General features: G+C 40.6%; 1 protein-coding gene across 2 annotated transcripts in view; it reads right to left on the bottom strand.

Moving 5' to 3' along the window:
- The window catches only part of SMARCD3 (SWI/SNF related BAF chromatin remodeling complex subunit D3), a 45,981-nt gene that overhangs the window by 13,101 nt on the left and 15,724 nt on the right, over nt 1-17,156 (bottom strand). The window lies entirely within an intron of this gene.

Genomic DNA, 17,156 nt, shown 5'->3' with positions numbered 1-17,156 from the left:
CTTTCCCCCCCTTCCCTCCCCAAGTTGTTCCTGCTGCATTTCTAAGGCTCTTTCCCCCAGAGACCTGGCAGGCCAAAGCAGGGAAACATTCACTGGCAAACACTCCAGCATGAGACCAAGAATGGAAGAGCACCGTCCGCACCAGGGCAGGGAGGCAGCAGCAGGGGGTGGTGTGCAGGGCTGTGTGGGAGACAGCCTAGGTGAATGTGTGTGTCTCCTTGTGTGTGCACACATCTTTGTGAATGCATCCCCTTTGTGTGTGTGTGTGTGCGTGCGTGTGTGTGTGTGCATGGATGCCTTCGTGCATGCGTGAAGACTTGTTCATGCGTCTACGTGCTTTTCTGTGTTTATCTTTGTGCTTAGAACTATGTATGTGAGCCTGTGGTCTGTCTATGTGAGCATTCAGATGTCCATGTATGAGACTGACCATGTGCTGTGTATTTCGGCCTGTTTATAAGTGTATGCATCTATTTCTGGATATGTAAGTCTCTGTTGGTGTCTCTAAGTGAGAAAGAGAAGGCTTAACGGAAATATTTAGGAAAAACAGACGAGGAGAGAGGGCCTGAGAACAGGGAGAATGTGAAGAGAGAAGAGAGAGGGCAGGAAGGATGAGAGTACCATGCAGTAGGAGGGCCTTGGCCTCCAGAGGTCCTATCTCTCTGGCCTTGGGGGCCTGAGAATGGAGGGAACAGTGGAGAGGACACTGCAGCTGCCATCCCAGGCACCCAAGTCCCACTGGGACGACTGTAGGTTCCAAAAGCATAGAAAAGCTGTCTGGGAAGGTGTGGTTTGGTCTTAGGGAGCCTGAGAAAAGGGTTTGTGTGGGAGGGAGAGGCCAGGGAGTGGAGGAAGGACAGGAAACAAGAGGAACTAATCTGTGAGTTCTAGCCTCTGCAAGGAAGCTGCTGACCCTTTCCCTGTCCTCTGACTCCCACCCCCTGTTCCCACCAGCTTTTCTCCCCCATCAGTGCTGCTAGATGCCAGAGCCACCAGGGACCAAAGGTAGTCCTGTAGAGGTTCTCTAACCTCCAAAATCAACCTGAGGACAGGAACAGTTAGCATGGCTAAACTAAGTCAAAATCCTACTTCCTTTTGGTGCTCCAACTCAACCAGACAGTCACAGATTCCACTGAAAGAACAACAGAGCTTAGTCAGTCTGTTTTGCCCACTGCCTGCCTTTCCTTCTGCCATTGCCTGGTTTCTTGTCCATCCACAGATTTACACAGCCACCACAGTCCCCTCTGTGTGCAGCTGTGCCAATCCCAAAAGGAAGAAGCAAGACACTTGGACACTTGAATATGAGATTCTCCCAAAGGGCTTTTTCTTTGTTTATTTAGATGCCCCCCTCAAATCAGAATAGAATAATTCCTGGAAAGGAATACTTTTCAGCCAGCAAAAGCCACAATGGCTGTGTATATAAATGTACGGAATGGACTGGATTAGGAGGTCCAAGGATTCTTTGTACAGATTTCAAGGGTCTGTGAACTTGGATGGAAAAAAAACCACATCATCATCTTCACTAGCCTCTAATTGAAATTTGGTATTTCCTCCAATATTTAAAAACATTTTTCTGAGAAGAAGGTCTTCACCAGACTACCAAAGGGAAAGATACTATAAAAAAAAAAAAAGATTAAGAACTCTGGAATAAGAAAAGGTTGCTACCTATGGTGGCTCTCCTCCCCTTCCCTCCAAAACTTCAGGAGAATAGGGATTGTCCTCCTCTCCCCTATATCTTATTTCTTTCTCCTCCCCAACACAATCCTATGTATCATCGAGGCCAGTCTGCCCATTGGCCCCCCAAACACATCATCCCCATTCATACACTCACATGAGAAATTCATGCTGGCATCCTCACTGGTAGTGGTCTCTTATCTAATCTCTGCCCACCCTTTGAGACCTAGTTCAAGTTCTACCTATATTCCTTGAAGCCTAAACTGGCCTTCTCTTTCTGTCTCATTTTACATTCACTGTCTGTACCACATGATTTAACACTTAACTGAAAAATTAAAGTGTTTGTTCTTTCATCATTCTGGTTGTATATCTTGTCTCAAAAACCCAGCCTGCAATTTCCTTCAGGATAAGGGGGTCTCTTTATGTTCTACTATATTTCACCATCTCCTTCAATCTATAAACTCAATCCAATGCAGTAGGAATGTGAAGACAATGAATCAGCCCTTGCTCCCAAGGAGCTTACCTTCTGTCAGAGAGATACACCATGTACAGGAATAATTACAATTCAAGGCATTTGAGGAGGGAGAGAGCACCAATGCCTGAATGACGAAAGGCTTCTTAGAGGAAATGATACCTGAAGGAGCCCTGAAAGAAGACAAGCATTCTGAGAGATGGAGATGAGGATGAAATTCATTCAAGGCATGTGGTAGGAGCCAGCTCCCCATTTCACAGCACTGAGATCCAGTTTGTTTCTAGTACTTTTCATCCTGAGGGATATATGAGCTCTGTGATGGTTTCTGGGATAGGGAGTATCAGACCATGGGATACGTCCAGGCATTGGGCAAAATAAAGTTCAATTCAACAAAAACTTTGTCAAGCACCTGCTATGTGCAAAATGGTGCTAGGTGAGGGGGATAAGACCACCAAAAAGACAAGAAACAATTCCTGCTTCTGACTGGGAGGGGGTGTGTGGAAGGAGGGAGAAGAAGGGAGAAAGAAAAAGTAGGAAGGATGTCCAACCCTAGCATAAGTCCCAGGGGAAGTTAAGAGACAGAGAGACATCCAGGCTTTTGTAGGGAGAGGAGCGCTATTTGTATATTCTGCTAAAGGGACTGATGCCCTGGCCAGGCTTGAGATGGTACCTAAAGATCAAGAAATAGGAATGGGCAGGAAGATGGGGCTGGGTAGAGGTCAAAGGCCCACCATCACTCCTGCTTCAAGGTCCCAGACCTTTCTCCCAGAACCGCTGCTGAGGCTAGAGGATGCTTCTCCTGATATGCCAGAGCCCTCCCTGGACTACATCAACGTGCACACTCACCATGAACAACACACATGTAGCACAGGGGCTCTCAAAGATGGCCCCATTCAGGCTATAACCCAACACAAAGCACATGACTACAGACTAGTAGTTCTGCATGTAAATGTGTATGTATTGAGGAATTGTGTACGTATTCATAGGGGAATCCCAGGGCAACACACGGGCATGCACCCCCAAGGAGGTACACGCTCTCGATGCAGCCAGTCACCGGGGCATATCCATGGGCACACGTGGCCATTCTATCCCCCTCCCCCACACTTTCTTCAGACAGGCTCCAGGAGCGCCAGACCGGGTCTGGGTCTCGGAGGCAGGTTACAACGAGCCCCCTGCCCCCTGCCCGGCTATATCCTACAAGGATGGAGAGAGGGGGCACCTGAGAAAGCCAGGCATCACTTCGGGGGCTCCCTCTCAATCCCGCAGGGACATCCCCCCCACGCAGTGACTCAGCGAGGGCTGGGAGAGGCTGGGGGGCGCAGGAACGGGGCTTGGGTGAGGGTGCTGTGCCTGGGCCCCCGCTTCGGGAGAGGTCCTGAGGCAGGCCCCCCGCCCTGGCTCTGCAGCTGCAGCAAAGCCGAAGTCCCCCCTGCCGTCCCCCCATCTCTCCTTCACTCACTCGAGCACCAAATGGCAAAGCTTCTCTCTCTCCCCGAGTAGGGGAGCGGAGGCTGGGGTCCCTGGATGCTCCGGCCCTCGGAAGGCGCGCCCTCCCTCCCCCTCCCCGGCATCGTGGGCAGGGGACACTGCGTGTGCGGTGTGTGTGCGTGGGGGGCACGTCTCTCCCGGGCAGCAGCAGCCACCTCCCTCCCGCCCTCCCTCCCTCCGCTCTAGGGTCCCCGGGCAGCAGAGAGCCGGGAGCAGGGCTAGGCATGCGCAGTATGTCCTCCCAGCCAGTGAAGGTCAGCCCAGGGCCTAGCTGCGGGACTCAAAGGCAGTGGAGGGGGAGAGGGGGAAGCGGGAGGAAGAAGAGGGATGCAGGGAGGGAAGCTTAACTCTTACCCTTCAGGGGAGGATGCTTCGTTTGGGGTGGAGTCTGGCGGCTCACTCCCTAAATTCCTCCTGAGCCTTTCCCATTACAGGGGCTTTTAGCTTATGTCATTGGGGAGAGAAGAAATAACAGAAAGGTAGGAGAGGAGAAAGATGGTGGGAAGGCAGAGACAAGGTCGCAAGATGGGAAAGAAAATGGGAGGAAAGGATAAAACCAAATAGGGAGAGATCTCTTTCTCCTTCCATGCCCCTCCACCCTAATTCCCTGGGAATGAGGCTTTCTTGGAAAACAAAATGACTCACAGGTAGGCTGGAAGGGAAATTGAGACAGTGAAGGAGAAACAGAAGAAAATGAAGCCCCTTGAAGCATTCCTCTTACGAAGGGGGTAGGGCAGAGAGATGTTGCCTATGGTTCTACAACTAACCAGCCATTCCCCATGGGGAGGACCTTTTTGACCTTGGATGTGACAGCTTTCCTGATGTTTGCATCTAGGACAGTCTACCTCTAACCCTACCTGACACCTTCGAAATGTTTTCACACAGGGAATCTGAGGGATCAAAACACAGATTTTGTAGCATGTTCCCATTCTTTGTAGGGGGTCTTTCCAGATGACTAGTTATTAAGGTTTGAGGAGCGAATATATGCACTTCTGGGGTTATTTTTTAAGGGGAGAGATCAGTCCCCCTTGCATCTGACGGAGAGGATGTATGTCTATCTATGTCACCATAGTGCTGTGGCTATGTCTAGGTGAGAGAGAAAAAAAAATTCAGAAAGGGAGACTTAGATAGCAGGTCTCTCTACCTATCCGAACCTCAGTTTCTTCAGATAAAATAAGATGAAAATAGGTGATTGTTAAAGTCCCTTACAGCTCTAGTAATCTGCTATTCTCTATAATAAAGAGAATACAGAGGGATAAAAAAAATTAATGAAAGAGCAATCAAAAGAATGAGTTAGTGAGCCCATGGGCCATCCAGATGCTGAGGACAACCTGGGCTGTTGGATGACCTAAGAACCTGTTATCCGCTTTACACTCATGTGTACGTCCCTGAATTGGCCACCACTTCTTGGCCTTCTCAACCTCAGTTTCCTCAATGTAAAAAGAATAACCCCCTCCCCTGGCTAACTACTATGGTAGATGCATCACATGTATGCATATACTTATTCCATGTTTTAGATGTTCTGATCAGAAAACCTCTGAACAAATGGGTAATGAGGAGGTCAGAGCCCAGGCAACAATCCTAGCACCATACTAGTACTACAATGGGTATCCAGTCAATACTTCTTGACTTGATATGAACAGTCTGGTTGCTTTTACTACCCCTTGCTATTATCACCAGATAGACAGATACATCATCAAATGAACCTACCATTGGCCCATCCCCTGAATTCCATGAAAAGACAACATTTAGTCCTGTACAGCCTGACTAAAGAGTAGATTTTGTAGAAAACGTGTTTCTATATAATTAAGTGGAAGGATGATTGTGCTGTATATGAGGTGGGGTTCTGCAAGTTGTACTGAGGGCTGGATGCTGTCAATATCTGATCGTCCTGAGGAAAGGGATTAGATGAAGGATGATGTATGGTCACACAAAGACATAGAGCTGTAGAATACGTGAGACTGCAAATCTGGCTGAGGGATGAGAATATAGTGGATATGAGTTCCTATACAGTAAACTAAGAACTGGGAACTATAAATAACGTGGTCCTGTACAGGGGGAGCCAGGTGGTGCCATGGCTAGAATGCTGGACCTGCAGTCAGGAAGACCTAGGTTCAAATCCAGCCTCAGACACACTTACTGGCTGTGTGACCCTGAGCAAGTCACATAACAGCTGCCTGCCTCAGTTTCCTTACATATAAAATGAGGGTAATAATGACACCCATCTTTTTGTGAAGATAAAATCATATGATGTTTGTAAAGCACTTTGTAAGCCTTGAAGCACTATACAGATGCTATTATTATTATCATTGTTGCTCAGCAAAGGTATTATCAGAACTATACCTACCTAGGATGAGGCCACTAGGGATTTGTCCAGGATATTGAAATTTAGAGATCACTCACAGTGCTTACAACAAATCTTCAATATAGAAACCAATAATATTAGCATTTAGTTATTAAGTTATCAAGACCAATTCATTGAAATTGGAAGCTATCACATGGTCATATTTCAAGGAAGATCCTTCTCATCCACTATTCTTACCCTTTAGCAGAGAGCCTCCACAACAGCAGTCATGTGTTGGACTACAGCTCCGTCTCCCCATTACTGAGCAGTGCCCTGGGATCTTTCTTCCTCCAAATGCATTTATTTTTGAAAGGTGATTTGACGACCTGATTTGTAAATCTTGCCCCAGCGCTAAAATAGACAGTAATGACTTTGGAACCTATGCAGTCAGACTGAAGTATAGATGCTATGAAATCCAACTGAATTCAATCAACATTTATTAGGCACTTATTGGAACCATGCACAAGGCACTGGGACAAAAGCAATCCCTACTCTCGAGCATTTTGCTGAGGGATATAAAAGATCCATAAACAAGGGAACACAAGGTAATTTAAGGAAGGAGAGATCGCTAACAACTGAGTCAAAAGTGGTTTTACTATTGTTTGTTGTTTATTGTCTGTTCTGAACAGAACCTTAAATGAACATAAGGTGGGGATGAGGAGGGGATGCATTTGAGGCATGTAGAAAAAAACATGTGTGCAAAGGTATGAATGGAGATGGAAGGCTGGATTCAAGGCAGAGCTATTAATCCAGCTTGGTTGGAACACAGAATGTGTGAAGGCCACTTTTGCCTTTCTTTGTATCCCTAAGCACTTAGCACAGTGCCTGATACATAGTAGGTACCTGAAAAATTCTAGTTGATTGATTAATATGAAATCTCTCTGGGAAGTCGGATCATGGTCAGATTGTGTTTCTATTTTGTACTGGAGGCAATAGAAAGCCACTGAAGACTTTTGGGCAGGGGAATAACATGGAGAAATCAGTGCCTAGGGATATTTTTTTTTGGTGGTTGTATTAAGGATGCATTGTAAAGGAGACTAAAAGTAGGAACACCAGTTCAGAAGCTCATGTGAGAGATGATAATAGCTTGAACTAAGGTAGTGGCTACATGAGAGGAGATAAAGGGACAAAGAAAGAGATGAAGTGAAGGGAAAAGGTAAGTCATTGATGGATATGGCCTGTGAGATAGGAGAAAAGTCTAGGATGACTTCAAGGTGACATGGGTGACTAGAACATGAGTGGTGTCCTCCATAGAAAGAAGGAACTATGAAGAAGGGATAGGGCTGGGATTAGGGAAAAGAACAAATCTGGTTTCAGACTTGTGGAGTGTCCAGGAGGCATGTGGTAATATGGGCCCTGAGTTCAGGAAAAAGATTGGGTCTAGATTTAGACAGCTAGGTGGTACAATGGATAGAGTGCTGGAACTAGAGTCAGGAAGACTTGGACTTAAATTCTGCCTCAAACTATTTATTAGCTATATGACCTTAAGCAAATCATTTAGCCTATCAGCCTCAGCTTCCTTATCTGTAAAATGGAGATACTTAAAAGCACCTACGTCCTAGTGTCGCTATGAAGATAAAAATGAGATGTTTGTAAACGGCTTTGCTCACCTTGAAGCACTATAAAAATGATCATCATCATCCTCATCATCATTATATGGCATTGTGGTCTTCATACAATCAGACTGAAGAGTAGATGCCGTATATCTAGTCCTGTGTGTTCAGACTGACAAGTGTGCCTTATCTATGAAGTGATAATGCAATGATCCAACCCATCAGTGGGATGTCAACTAAAAGTTATCTCCAGCTGATGGGATGAGTATCTAGTCCAAAGCCCCTTAAAATCTCAAAACTACATAGTGGCTAATGGAGTCAATTAGGAGTATAGTCTGTTTCACATCTACTCTCAGATACTTCCTAGCTGTGCGAACCTGGGCAAAACTTAACTTCACTGTGTCTTACTTTCCTTGTTGTAAAATGAGAATGTTGGATTTGATGGCCTCTGAGGTACCTCCCAACTATAAATCTATGATTCTGTGACTGAAGCTCTACCGTTGACTCTTGCCTTGACCATTAACTAGCTAGATGATCCTGGGCAAGTTATTTATCCTCTCTGCGCTTGTTTCCTTATCTGAGAGATGACTGTCTCAATATTTGTCCTATCTACAGCATAAATCTATTATGAGCATTAAATAAGATGACAAAAGGAATAATAGCTTATATTTATATTCATCTCGAAAGTTTATCAAGCACTGTACATATGTCATCTCATTTGCTCTTCAAAGCAACTCTGTGAGATGGTCATTGCAAGTATTACCATCCTCATTTTATAAATCTGTAAATAGAGATTCAAGGAAATTGAGGATGAGCAGTCAGTCAGTGGCAAAGATGGGATTTGAATTTGGATCACCTAACTCAAGGTCCAGTGCTATTTCCACTACAAAAAAGTAGTATACCCAGATTGTGGGACGCCCTATTGATGATCCTTGACACATCCCTTGTTCTCATTGGTAGTCTTGTCAAGGTCCTTATCTCTTTCTTCCTTCAGAGGAGCTGACCTAGAAGATGAGAAGTAGATGGCTAAGTGGCTTCCTTCAAGTCTTAAAACTTATGGAAGGGAGGGGACATAGACAGGAAAGAAGTCTTTTCTGGTGTGTCCAATCTCTTCTGTGTGTTTCAATGTTACTATTTCCTCCTTTCCCTAAAGGAGGGTGAAGATGACACAGCCAGTTTAGGAGGGAGTCAGAATCATGATAAGCTCTGGCTTTTCTTTGTTTTTGTTTTCCTCACTTCCAACACTGGTATGGAACATACCTGATCTTTGAGTGGTATTTAGAGGGTTTATTAAAAGAATGGGAAAAATACAATTACCTCCTAGTACCGGTAGTACCACCCAAAGGGCAGAATTTGAAGCCCAAACAAGTGGAATGATTGATTACTCCCAGAGTCTATGAGGGCAAGTCACCTCTGCTGTAGTCCATTTTTATCTAAAAATGGTGGGATTGGGGAATCATTTTCTCCTGGATATCAAACTATATGAATGTGCTACACTACATCAACTCAACAGTCCATACAGAACACTGGTTTGGAAGTAAACACAGACTGGATTATAATTCTGGCTTGGCTTCTATCCCTACTGTGTGATTTGGGGCAAGTTTTTTAACCCTTTCAGGCCTCAATTTTCTTTTCTACAAAATGGGGATAATAATGCCTATTCTACTTAGTAGGGTGACTGCAAGGATCAAATGAGATAATGTATGTAAAAGCACTTGGAATAATTGTAATCATCATTATGCCATGTCTGACAGGGGCAGCAAAGGATGAATGATGGAAAGGAGTAATTATTCCCTCAGATGTCAAATTCAGAAGATTAAGGATGTGCCTCCAACCCTCTAGATTCTTTCAATATCTCATTATAGTTCATAAATGTGTCTCAGTCTTCTTTGGACCTATCTGAACATTTCCCTGGAAGTGCTCAAGTAGGGGCCAAATGACCACCTGTCAGAGATGTTCTCTGGGGGATTATGGTGTGGGAGCTCGGGGCACAGATGATCTCTAAGGTCTCTCCCAATTTCAAGATACTAGTGTTATATTTTGCTGGGAGGAAGGAAAGAAAGGGAGAGGGAAAGGAAGGCTACCTAGAAAGACAGAAGATGGAGCCCTCTTCACTAGAGAAATAGGAAGCCTGGAAGGGGATCTACCTGAAGTCTAAAATCACAAAGAAGATAGAGAAGGGAAAACTGACTAGTTGACCATGTCCTGGAACACTAGGACTCAGAGACTGCAGGAAAGGTAGGAACAAGTTTTGAAATTTGTTGGAGACAATTTCATACCAATTAAAAAAGAAACCTTTTTTTTTCTTTTTGTTACACATTTGGGTATCAGTTGAAGGAGTCTATTATTCCTGGAAGTAGTTACACACACACACACACACATACACACACACATATATGCATATACATATACATACATATATACACACACAAACACACACACACACACGTATTTATAAGGAGTATTGTCAAAGAAAGCTGGACAATGCATTTGTAAGGACTTTTATCAGAAGACCTGGCTTTTCTGCTCAGTAGCTTGATCTTGGGCAAATCATTTAACCTCTCTGGCCTCAGTTTTCTTATCTATAAAACAGAAATAATAATGCCTATGCTATCTATCTCAGAGTTGCTGTAGAGAAAACACTTGCTAAATTAGGATTTGATAAATTGAAAAGTGCTATATAAATGTGATTTTTTTCATTTTATTATTATTAAATAAATGAGATCTTATTATCATTTCTAATTATAAGACATGGTTTCATTGCCTATGCACAGTTTAATATATGTTGATTCAATTGAACCAAGTTGTTCTATGGAAGTTTACAATTTCGTCAAACAGGTCATTCACATATCCTAATTACTGATAGGGGAGGGGCAGAGAAGGAAAAGCTCTTTGAGGTCTTAGTGCTTTCACTGTTCCAAAGGACTCATGATGAAAAATGTCATCCACCTCCAGAGAGAGAAGTGATGAACTCTGAGTGCAGACTAAAGCATACTTTTTTCACTTTCTTTTTTTCTTAAACATGGCTAATATGGAAATATGTTTTGCATGACTTCACATATACAATGAGTATCATATTACTTGCCTTTTCACTGGTGGGGGAGGTAGAGAATGTGTAACTCTAATAAAAATGTTAAAAAAAATTTAAAAGAAAAACAAAGATCTTAGTGCTTTAAAGATTACCAATTCTATATTGGATTGCATGCCATCTTGGGGATGGAGGCGCAGAGGAAGGGGGAAAATATTTAGAATTCAAAATCTTATAAAAAATGAATGTTGAAAACTAAAAATAAATAAATATCTTTAAAATAAATAAATAAAATGGAAATTAAAAAAAAGATTAGCAATTAAGGGAGCTAGCCATGCACATTAGCACAAGCCGATGGGACCTGGGACCTGAAAGAAACTAAGCTATGGCCCAGGTACAGTCTATAGTAATGGGAAACACTAAATGGGACTCTTCTGGATGATCATGCAGGTCCAAAGCTTCATCTTCACAACTCTGACAAAGAAGGGAAAAAAACTCACTTGTGGAGGCAGTAAGGAGCTCTTCTCTGCATCATTATGTATCTATCACTTCCCTTAAGACATGGTTAGGAGCTCACCTTCTCCAGGAAGCCTTCTCTGATTAGCACCTCCATCTCTGTGAGATCAAGCCAGTATTTACTGAGTGCCTACTCTACCAGGGAGTGTTCTGTTGGATGCCATGGGGGTTTTGGAAGATGTGTGAGACCCTCAAAGAGTTTATTTAAGGAGACAAGAAATAAACACACACAAAAATTCACCAATGAGGTAAGGTGATCTAATATGAAGTTCCCAGTGAATTGTACAAATAAGTGCTCGAGTTTAGAAAGAAAGAAATCATTTCAGGCTGGGAGGATCAGGAAAAAGCTTTGAAAGATGGACAGAGGGTTTGAACAGGTGAAGGAGAGAAGTAAGGACATTCTAGAATGAGCCCATTGTCCATTTAACCCCTACCACAGTACTACTTTTCACATATAGTCTTGAAATTGTTTTTTTCAGACTCTGAGTATGCAGGAATTTTTGTCTTCTTAGCTAGAATCTAAGCCACTGGATTTGGAGGTCAAAGGGACATTAAGGGTCTAGTCTATTGTATACTACCTGTCTGATCTTTGATAAATGGTATCATCTCTCCAGGATTGTTTCCCCCTCCATAAAATTGGGACTGGAAGACTCCTAGCCCTAAATTCTGTGATGGTAGCTCAAATCTCTCATTTTTCCTTGGACAGAACTTACCAAGAGCATCACATGGTTTAGAATTATGACTTCTAAGAGATTCAATAATGTTAAACTGTACATTCCTATATGGGAAGATGGTACTTGTAACTCCTAAGAATTTTACCATTATTGGGACAGTTAGAAGGAGTATACATAGACAGAAGGCATGGTTGTAAGTTGGCTAAATAAATAAAATTAAGGAATAAGAAAGAAGGATGCATTGGGAGAAAGGAGAAGGGACAGGCTGAATGGGGTAAATGATATCACATAGAAGAGGAGCAAAAGGAAGAGCTTTTAACAGTAAAAGGGAAGATGGAGGTGGTGGCAGTGAACAATGCTCTTATCAGAATTGGCTCAAAGAGGAAACAACATGCTCACTTGGGTATAGAAATCTATCAAACTATAGGCAAGTAGGAGGGGATGGGGACAAAAGAAGGTGGGGGAGCTGATAGAAGGGAGTTCTGATGGGAGAAGTAGTAGTCAGAAGCAAAATAGACTTTTGAGGAGGGACAGGGTGAAAGGAGAGAGAGAGGATAAATAGAGGAAAAATAGGATGAAAGGAAATACACAGTTAGTAACCATAACTGCGAATGTGAATAGGATGAATTCACCCATTAAGAGGAAACAGATAGCAGAGTGGATTAAAAAACAGAATCCAACAATAGGTTGTTTACAAGAAGCACACTTGAAGGAGACACACACACACACACACACACACACACACACACACACAGAGTAGAAGGGGCTAGAGCAGAATCTATTCTGCTTCAGCTGAAGCAAAAAAATGAGAGAGTGATCATGATCTCAGACAAACAAAAGTAAAAATAGATCTATTAAAAGGGATAAGCACGGAAACTACATTTGCTTAAAGATACCATGTACAATAGGGTAATATCAATACTAAATATATATGCACCAAGTGGCATAGCATTCAAATTTTTAAAGGAAAAGTTAAATGAGTTACAGGAGGAAATAGACAGTAAAACTATACTAGTGGGGGACTTCAACTTTCCTCTGTCAGAACTAGATAAATCTAACCAAAAAATAAATAAGTAACAAGTTAAGGTGATGAATAGAAATTTTAGAAAAGTGAGATATGACAGGTCTCTGATGAAAACTGAATAGGAATAGAAAGGAATATACCTTTTTCTTATCAATACATGGCATCTACACAAAAACTGACCCTGTGCTAGGGCATAAAAACCTTATAACCAAATACAGAAGAGCAGAAGTATTAAATGCATCCTTTTCAGATTATAATGCAATAGTAACTACATTCAATAAATGTCTGTGGAAAACAGATTAAAATTAATTGGAAACAAATAATCTAATCCTAGTAATGAGTGGGTCAAAAAAAATCATAGAAGCAATATATAATTTCACTAAAAAGAATGACAACATACCAAAATGAGATAATGCCAAAATTTATGGGATGCAACTAAAATAGTATTTAAAGGAAAAATTTATATCTCTAAACACTTAAATTGATGAAATAAAGAAAAAGTAGATCAATGAATAAAAAACTAGAAAAAAGAACAAATTTAAAATCCTTAATTAAACACCAAATTAGAAATCCTGAAAATCAAAGGAGAGATTAATAAACCTGAAAGCAAGAAAACCATTGAACTAATAAATAACACTAGGAGCTGATTATGGGAGGGGGGGGGAAGGAAGGAGATAAACCATTGCTTAATTTAAAAAAGGAATAAAATCAAATTACCAGTATAAAAAAATGGAAATGGTGAATTCACCACCAAAGAAAAAGAAACTAAAACAATTACTTGAAACTATTTTGCTTAATTCCATGCCAACAAATCTAAATTAAATGGATGAATATTTTTAAACATGATTTGCCTAGATTAACAGAAGTGGAGATAGAAAACTTAAATAGCTCAATCTTAGAAAAAGAAATTGAACAAGCCATAAATGAGCTCCCTAACAAAAAAGTCCCTATGACTTGACAGATTCACAAGTAAATTCTACCAAACATTTAAAGAATAATTAATTCCAATACTGTATAAACTATTTGGAAAAAAAGACAAAAAAGAAGTCCTACCAAATTCATTTTATGATACAAATGTAGTGCTGATACCTAAACCAGGAAGAGCAAAAACAGAGAAAGAATACTAAGGACCAATTTCCCTAATGAACACTGATGCAAAAATTTTAAATAAAATACTAGCAAGGAGATTACAGCAATATGTCACAGAAATCGTACAATATGACTCAGCAAAATTTACACCAGGAATTCAAGGCTGGTTCAATATTCAATATTAAGAAAACTATCAGTATAATTGACCATATCAATAACAAAAACAACAAAAATCATATGGATGCAGAAAAAGCTTTTGACAAATTACAATATTCATTCCTATTAAAAACACTAGAAAGCATAGGAATAAATGGAGATTTCCTTAAAATGATAAGTAGCATCTATCTAAAACCATCAGTAAAGCATTATGTGTAATAGTGATAAGTTAGAAGCTTTCCCAATAAGATCAGGGGTGAAGTGAGGATGATAGGTAGATGATAGCATAGTATACTTAGAGAATCCTAGAAAATCAACTAAAAAACTAGTTGAAATAATGAACAACTTTTATAATGATATAATAATGAATAATAATGAACTTTTAGCAAAGTTGCAGGATACAAAATAAACCCACATAAATCATCAGCAATTCTATATATTACCAACAAAGTCCAGCTGCATGAGATAGAAAAAGAAATTCCATTTAAAATAACTGCAGACATATAAAATACTTTGGAGTCTACCTGCCAAGACAAACTCAAAAACTATATGAACACAATTACAAAACATTTTCACATCAATAAAGTCAGATCTAAACAACTGGAGAAATATTAGTTGCTCATGGAAAGGCTAAACTTATAGAATAAAAATGACACCCTCACCTAAATTAGGTTATTTATTCAGTGCTATACCAATCAAACTGCCAAAAATTATTTTATGGACCTAAAAATATAATATCAAAATTCATCTGGAAGAACAAAAGGTGGAGAATACCAAGCGAATCAATGAAAAAAAAATGTAAAGAAAGGTAGCCTAGCAGTACCAGATCACAAACTGTATTACAAAGCAGTAATCATCAAAAAAAAAAAATCTGTTACTGGCTAAGAAACAGAGTGTTGAACTGGTGGAATAAATTTGGTATACAATACATAGCAGTAAATGAACTTATCAATCTAGGGTTTGATAAACGCAAAGATCCAAGCTTTTAAGACAACTCACTATTTGACAAAATTGCTGGGAGAACTGGAAAGCATTTTAGCAGAAACTAGGTTTAGACCAACATCTCACAATACATACCAAGACAAGGTCAAAATGGGTACATGACTTAGACATCAAGGATGATGTGATAGAGAGATTAGGGGAGCATGGAATATTTTATCTGTAATTTTATCTGTAAGAACTATGAATTTTATCTGTAAGAACTATGAATAGAGGAATATGACCAAACAAGGGATAAAGAGCATTACAGGATATAAAATGGACGGTTTTGATTACATTAAATTGAAAAGTTTTTGCATAAAAAAAACAGCTCAAACAAGGTTAGAAGGAAAGCAGACAACTAGGAAAAAATCTGTAAAGCAAATTTCTCCAATAAAGGCCTCATCTCTCAAATATATAAAGGATTGAGTCAGATTTGTAAGAATACAAGTCATTCCCCAGTTGATAGCCAAAGGATATAAATGGGCAGTTTTCACAAGAAGAAATCAAAACTATCTATAGTCATATGGAAAAATGCTCTAAATTACTACTGATTAAAAAACACAAATTAAAACAACTATGAGGTACCACCTCAGATGTATCAGATTGGTTACTATGATAGAAAAGGAAAATGGCAAATGATGGAAGGGACTGTGGAAAAATAGGGACACTTGTTGGTAGAGTTGTGGACAGTTGTGAACTGATCTAAGCATTCTGGAGAGCAATTTGGAACTATGCCCAAAGAGCTACAGAACTGTGCATACGTACCTTTTGACCCAGAAATAACATTACTAGGTCTGTATCCCAAAGAGATTAAAAAAAAACGGAAAAGGACCTATAGGTACAAAATTATTTATAGCAGCTCTTTTTGTGGTGGCAAAGAATTGTAAATTAAGAGGATGCCCATCAATTGTGGAGGCTGAACAAGTTGTGGTATGATTATGATGGAATATTATTGTGTTATAAGAAATGATGAGCCGAATGATTTCAGAAAAGCCTGGGAAAACATATATGAACTCATGCAAAATGAAGTGAGCAGAACCAGGAGAACACAGTGACAACATTATTGCACTTTGATCAACAGTGAATGACAGCTGTTCTCTGCAATACAATCATCCAAAAATGCTATTCCACCTCCAGAAAAAGAACTGATAGAGTATGAAAGCATATCTTTTTTTTACTTTCTTCATTTTTCTTGAGGTTTTTTGTTACTGGTGTTTTTTGTGTTTTTTCTTTCATAACAGCTAATATGGAAATGTTTTATAAGACTACACATAAAAATAATCTATATTAATTTGCTTGTTTTCTCAGTGAGGAGGGAGGGGATGTAGAGAGGGAGAGGGTTTGGAGCCAACTTTTTTTTAAATGTTAAAAATTGTTATTACATATAACTGGAAAATAAATTTTCACTTAAAAATTTAAAAAATAAGTTTAAATTGTTTTTACATGTAATTGGAAAAATATAATTTTAAAAAAGAGTTATGATCTCAATGTTCCCTATGCATGAGTTTAATCTCCCTCCCAAATTATACCTTCCTTGAAGGAAGGTCCCTACTTCTCTACCAGTGTAAGAAGGGTGATGGGGCTAAGTCTGAGCCCTGGCTCCTTTTAGTGTTTCATGTGGTCTGAGCCCTGGCTAACACACTTGTGACCAAAGGATCCTAATTGACTCTGTAACTGAGAGACTGTGTTAGAGAGGGCTGGTGACTGAACCAGGAAGAGCTACCTACTCTGGGAGCTACTGGGAATAAGGACTATCAGCCTCTTTGTTGTCTCTCCTTGACCATCATAGCCAAAAGGTAGGCAGCTCTAGTCAGCTATATAGTCTTGTAAGTGCAAAGGACCAGAGGGTGGTGCACACCTAAAAGGGCCAGGGTGAATGCTCAGCCCCATCACCCCCACTTCATTACTTTTATATCCTTGACAATACTAATTACAGTGTCTCTTACACGGTAAGCACTAAATTTATATGCTTATGGATTGATTTGGGTGGGGGAGGGTACTGGATCTGCCTATGTTATGTCACCCAGACTAGAAGTTCACCATTCAAAGCCTCAATCCCCTAGGTGATTAGCATGGAAGCTTTGACATGCTCTGTTTCTCATATAAGCCAGTTCATTCTTCCTTAGGCAGCCTAATATCTCCCCCATTTCCTGGGGCTCA

Source organism: Notamacropus eugenii, chromosome 3 (genome assembly GCF_028372415.1).
Source record: "Notamacropus eugenii isolate mMacEug1 chromosome 3, mMacEug1.pri_v2, whole genome shotgun sequence".
Classification (NCBI taxonomy): Eukaryota; Metazoa; Chordata; class Mammalia; order Diprotodontia; family Macropodidae; genus Notamacropus; species Notamacropus eugenii.
Note: the sequence above shows the minus strand (reverse complement) of the source record. Positions and strands in the feature narration are given on the sequence as shown.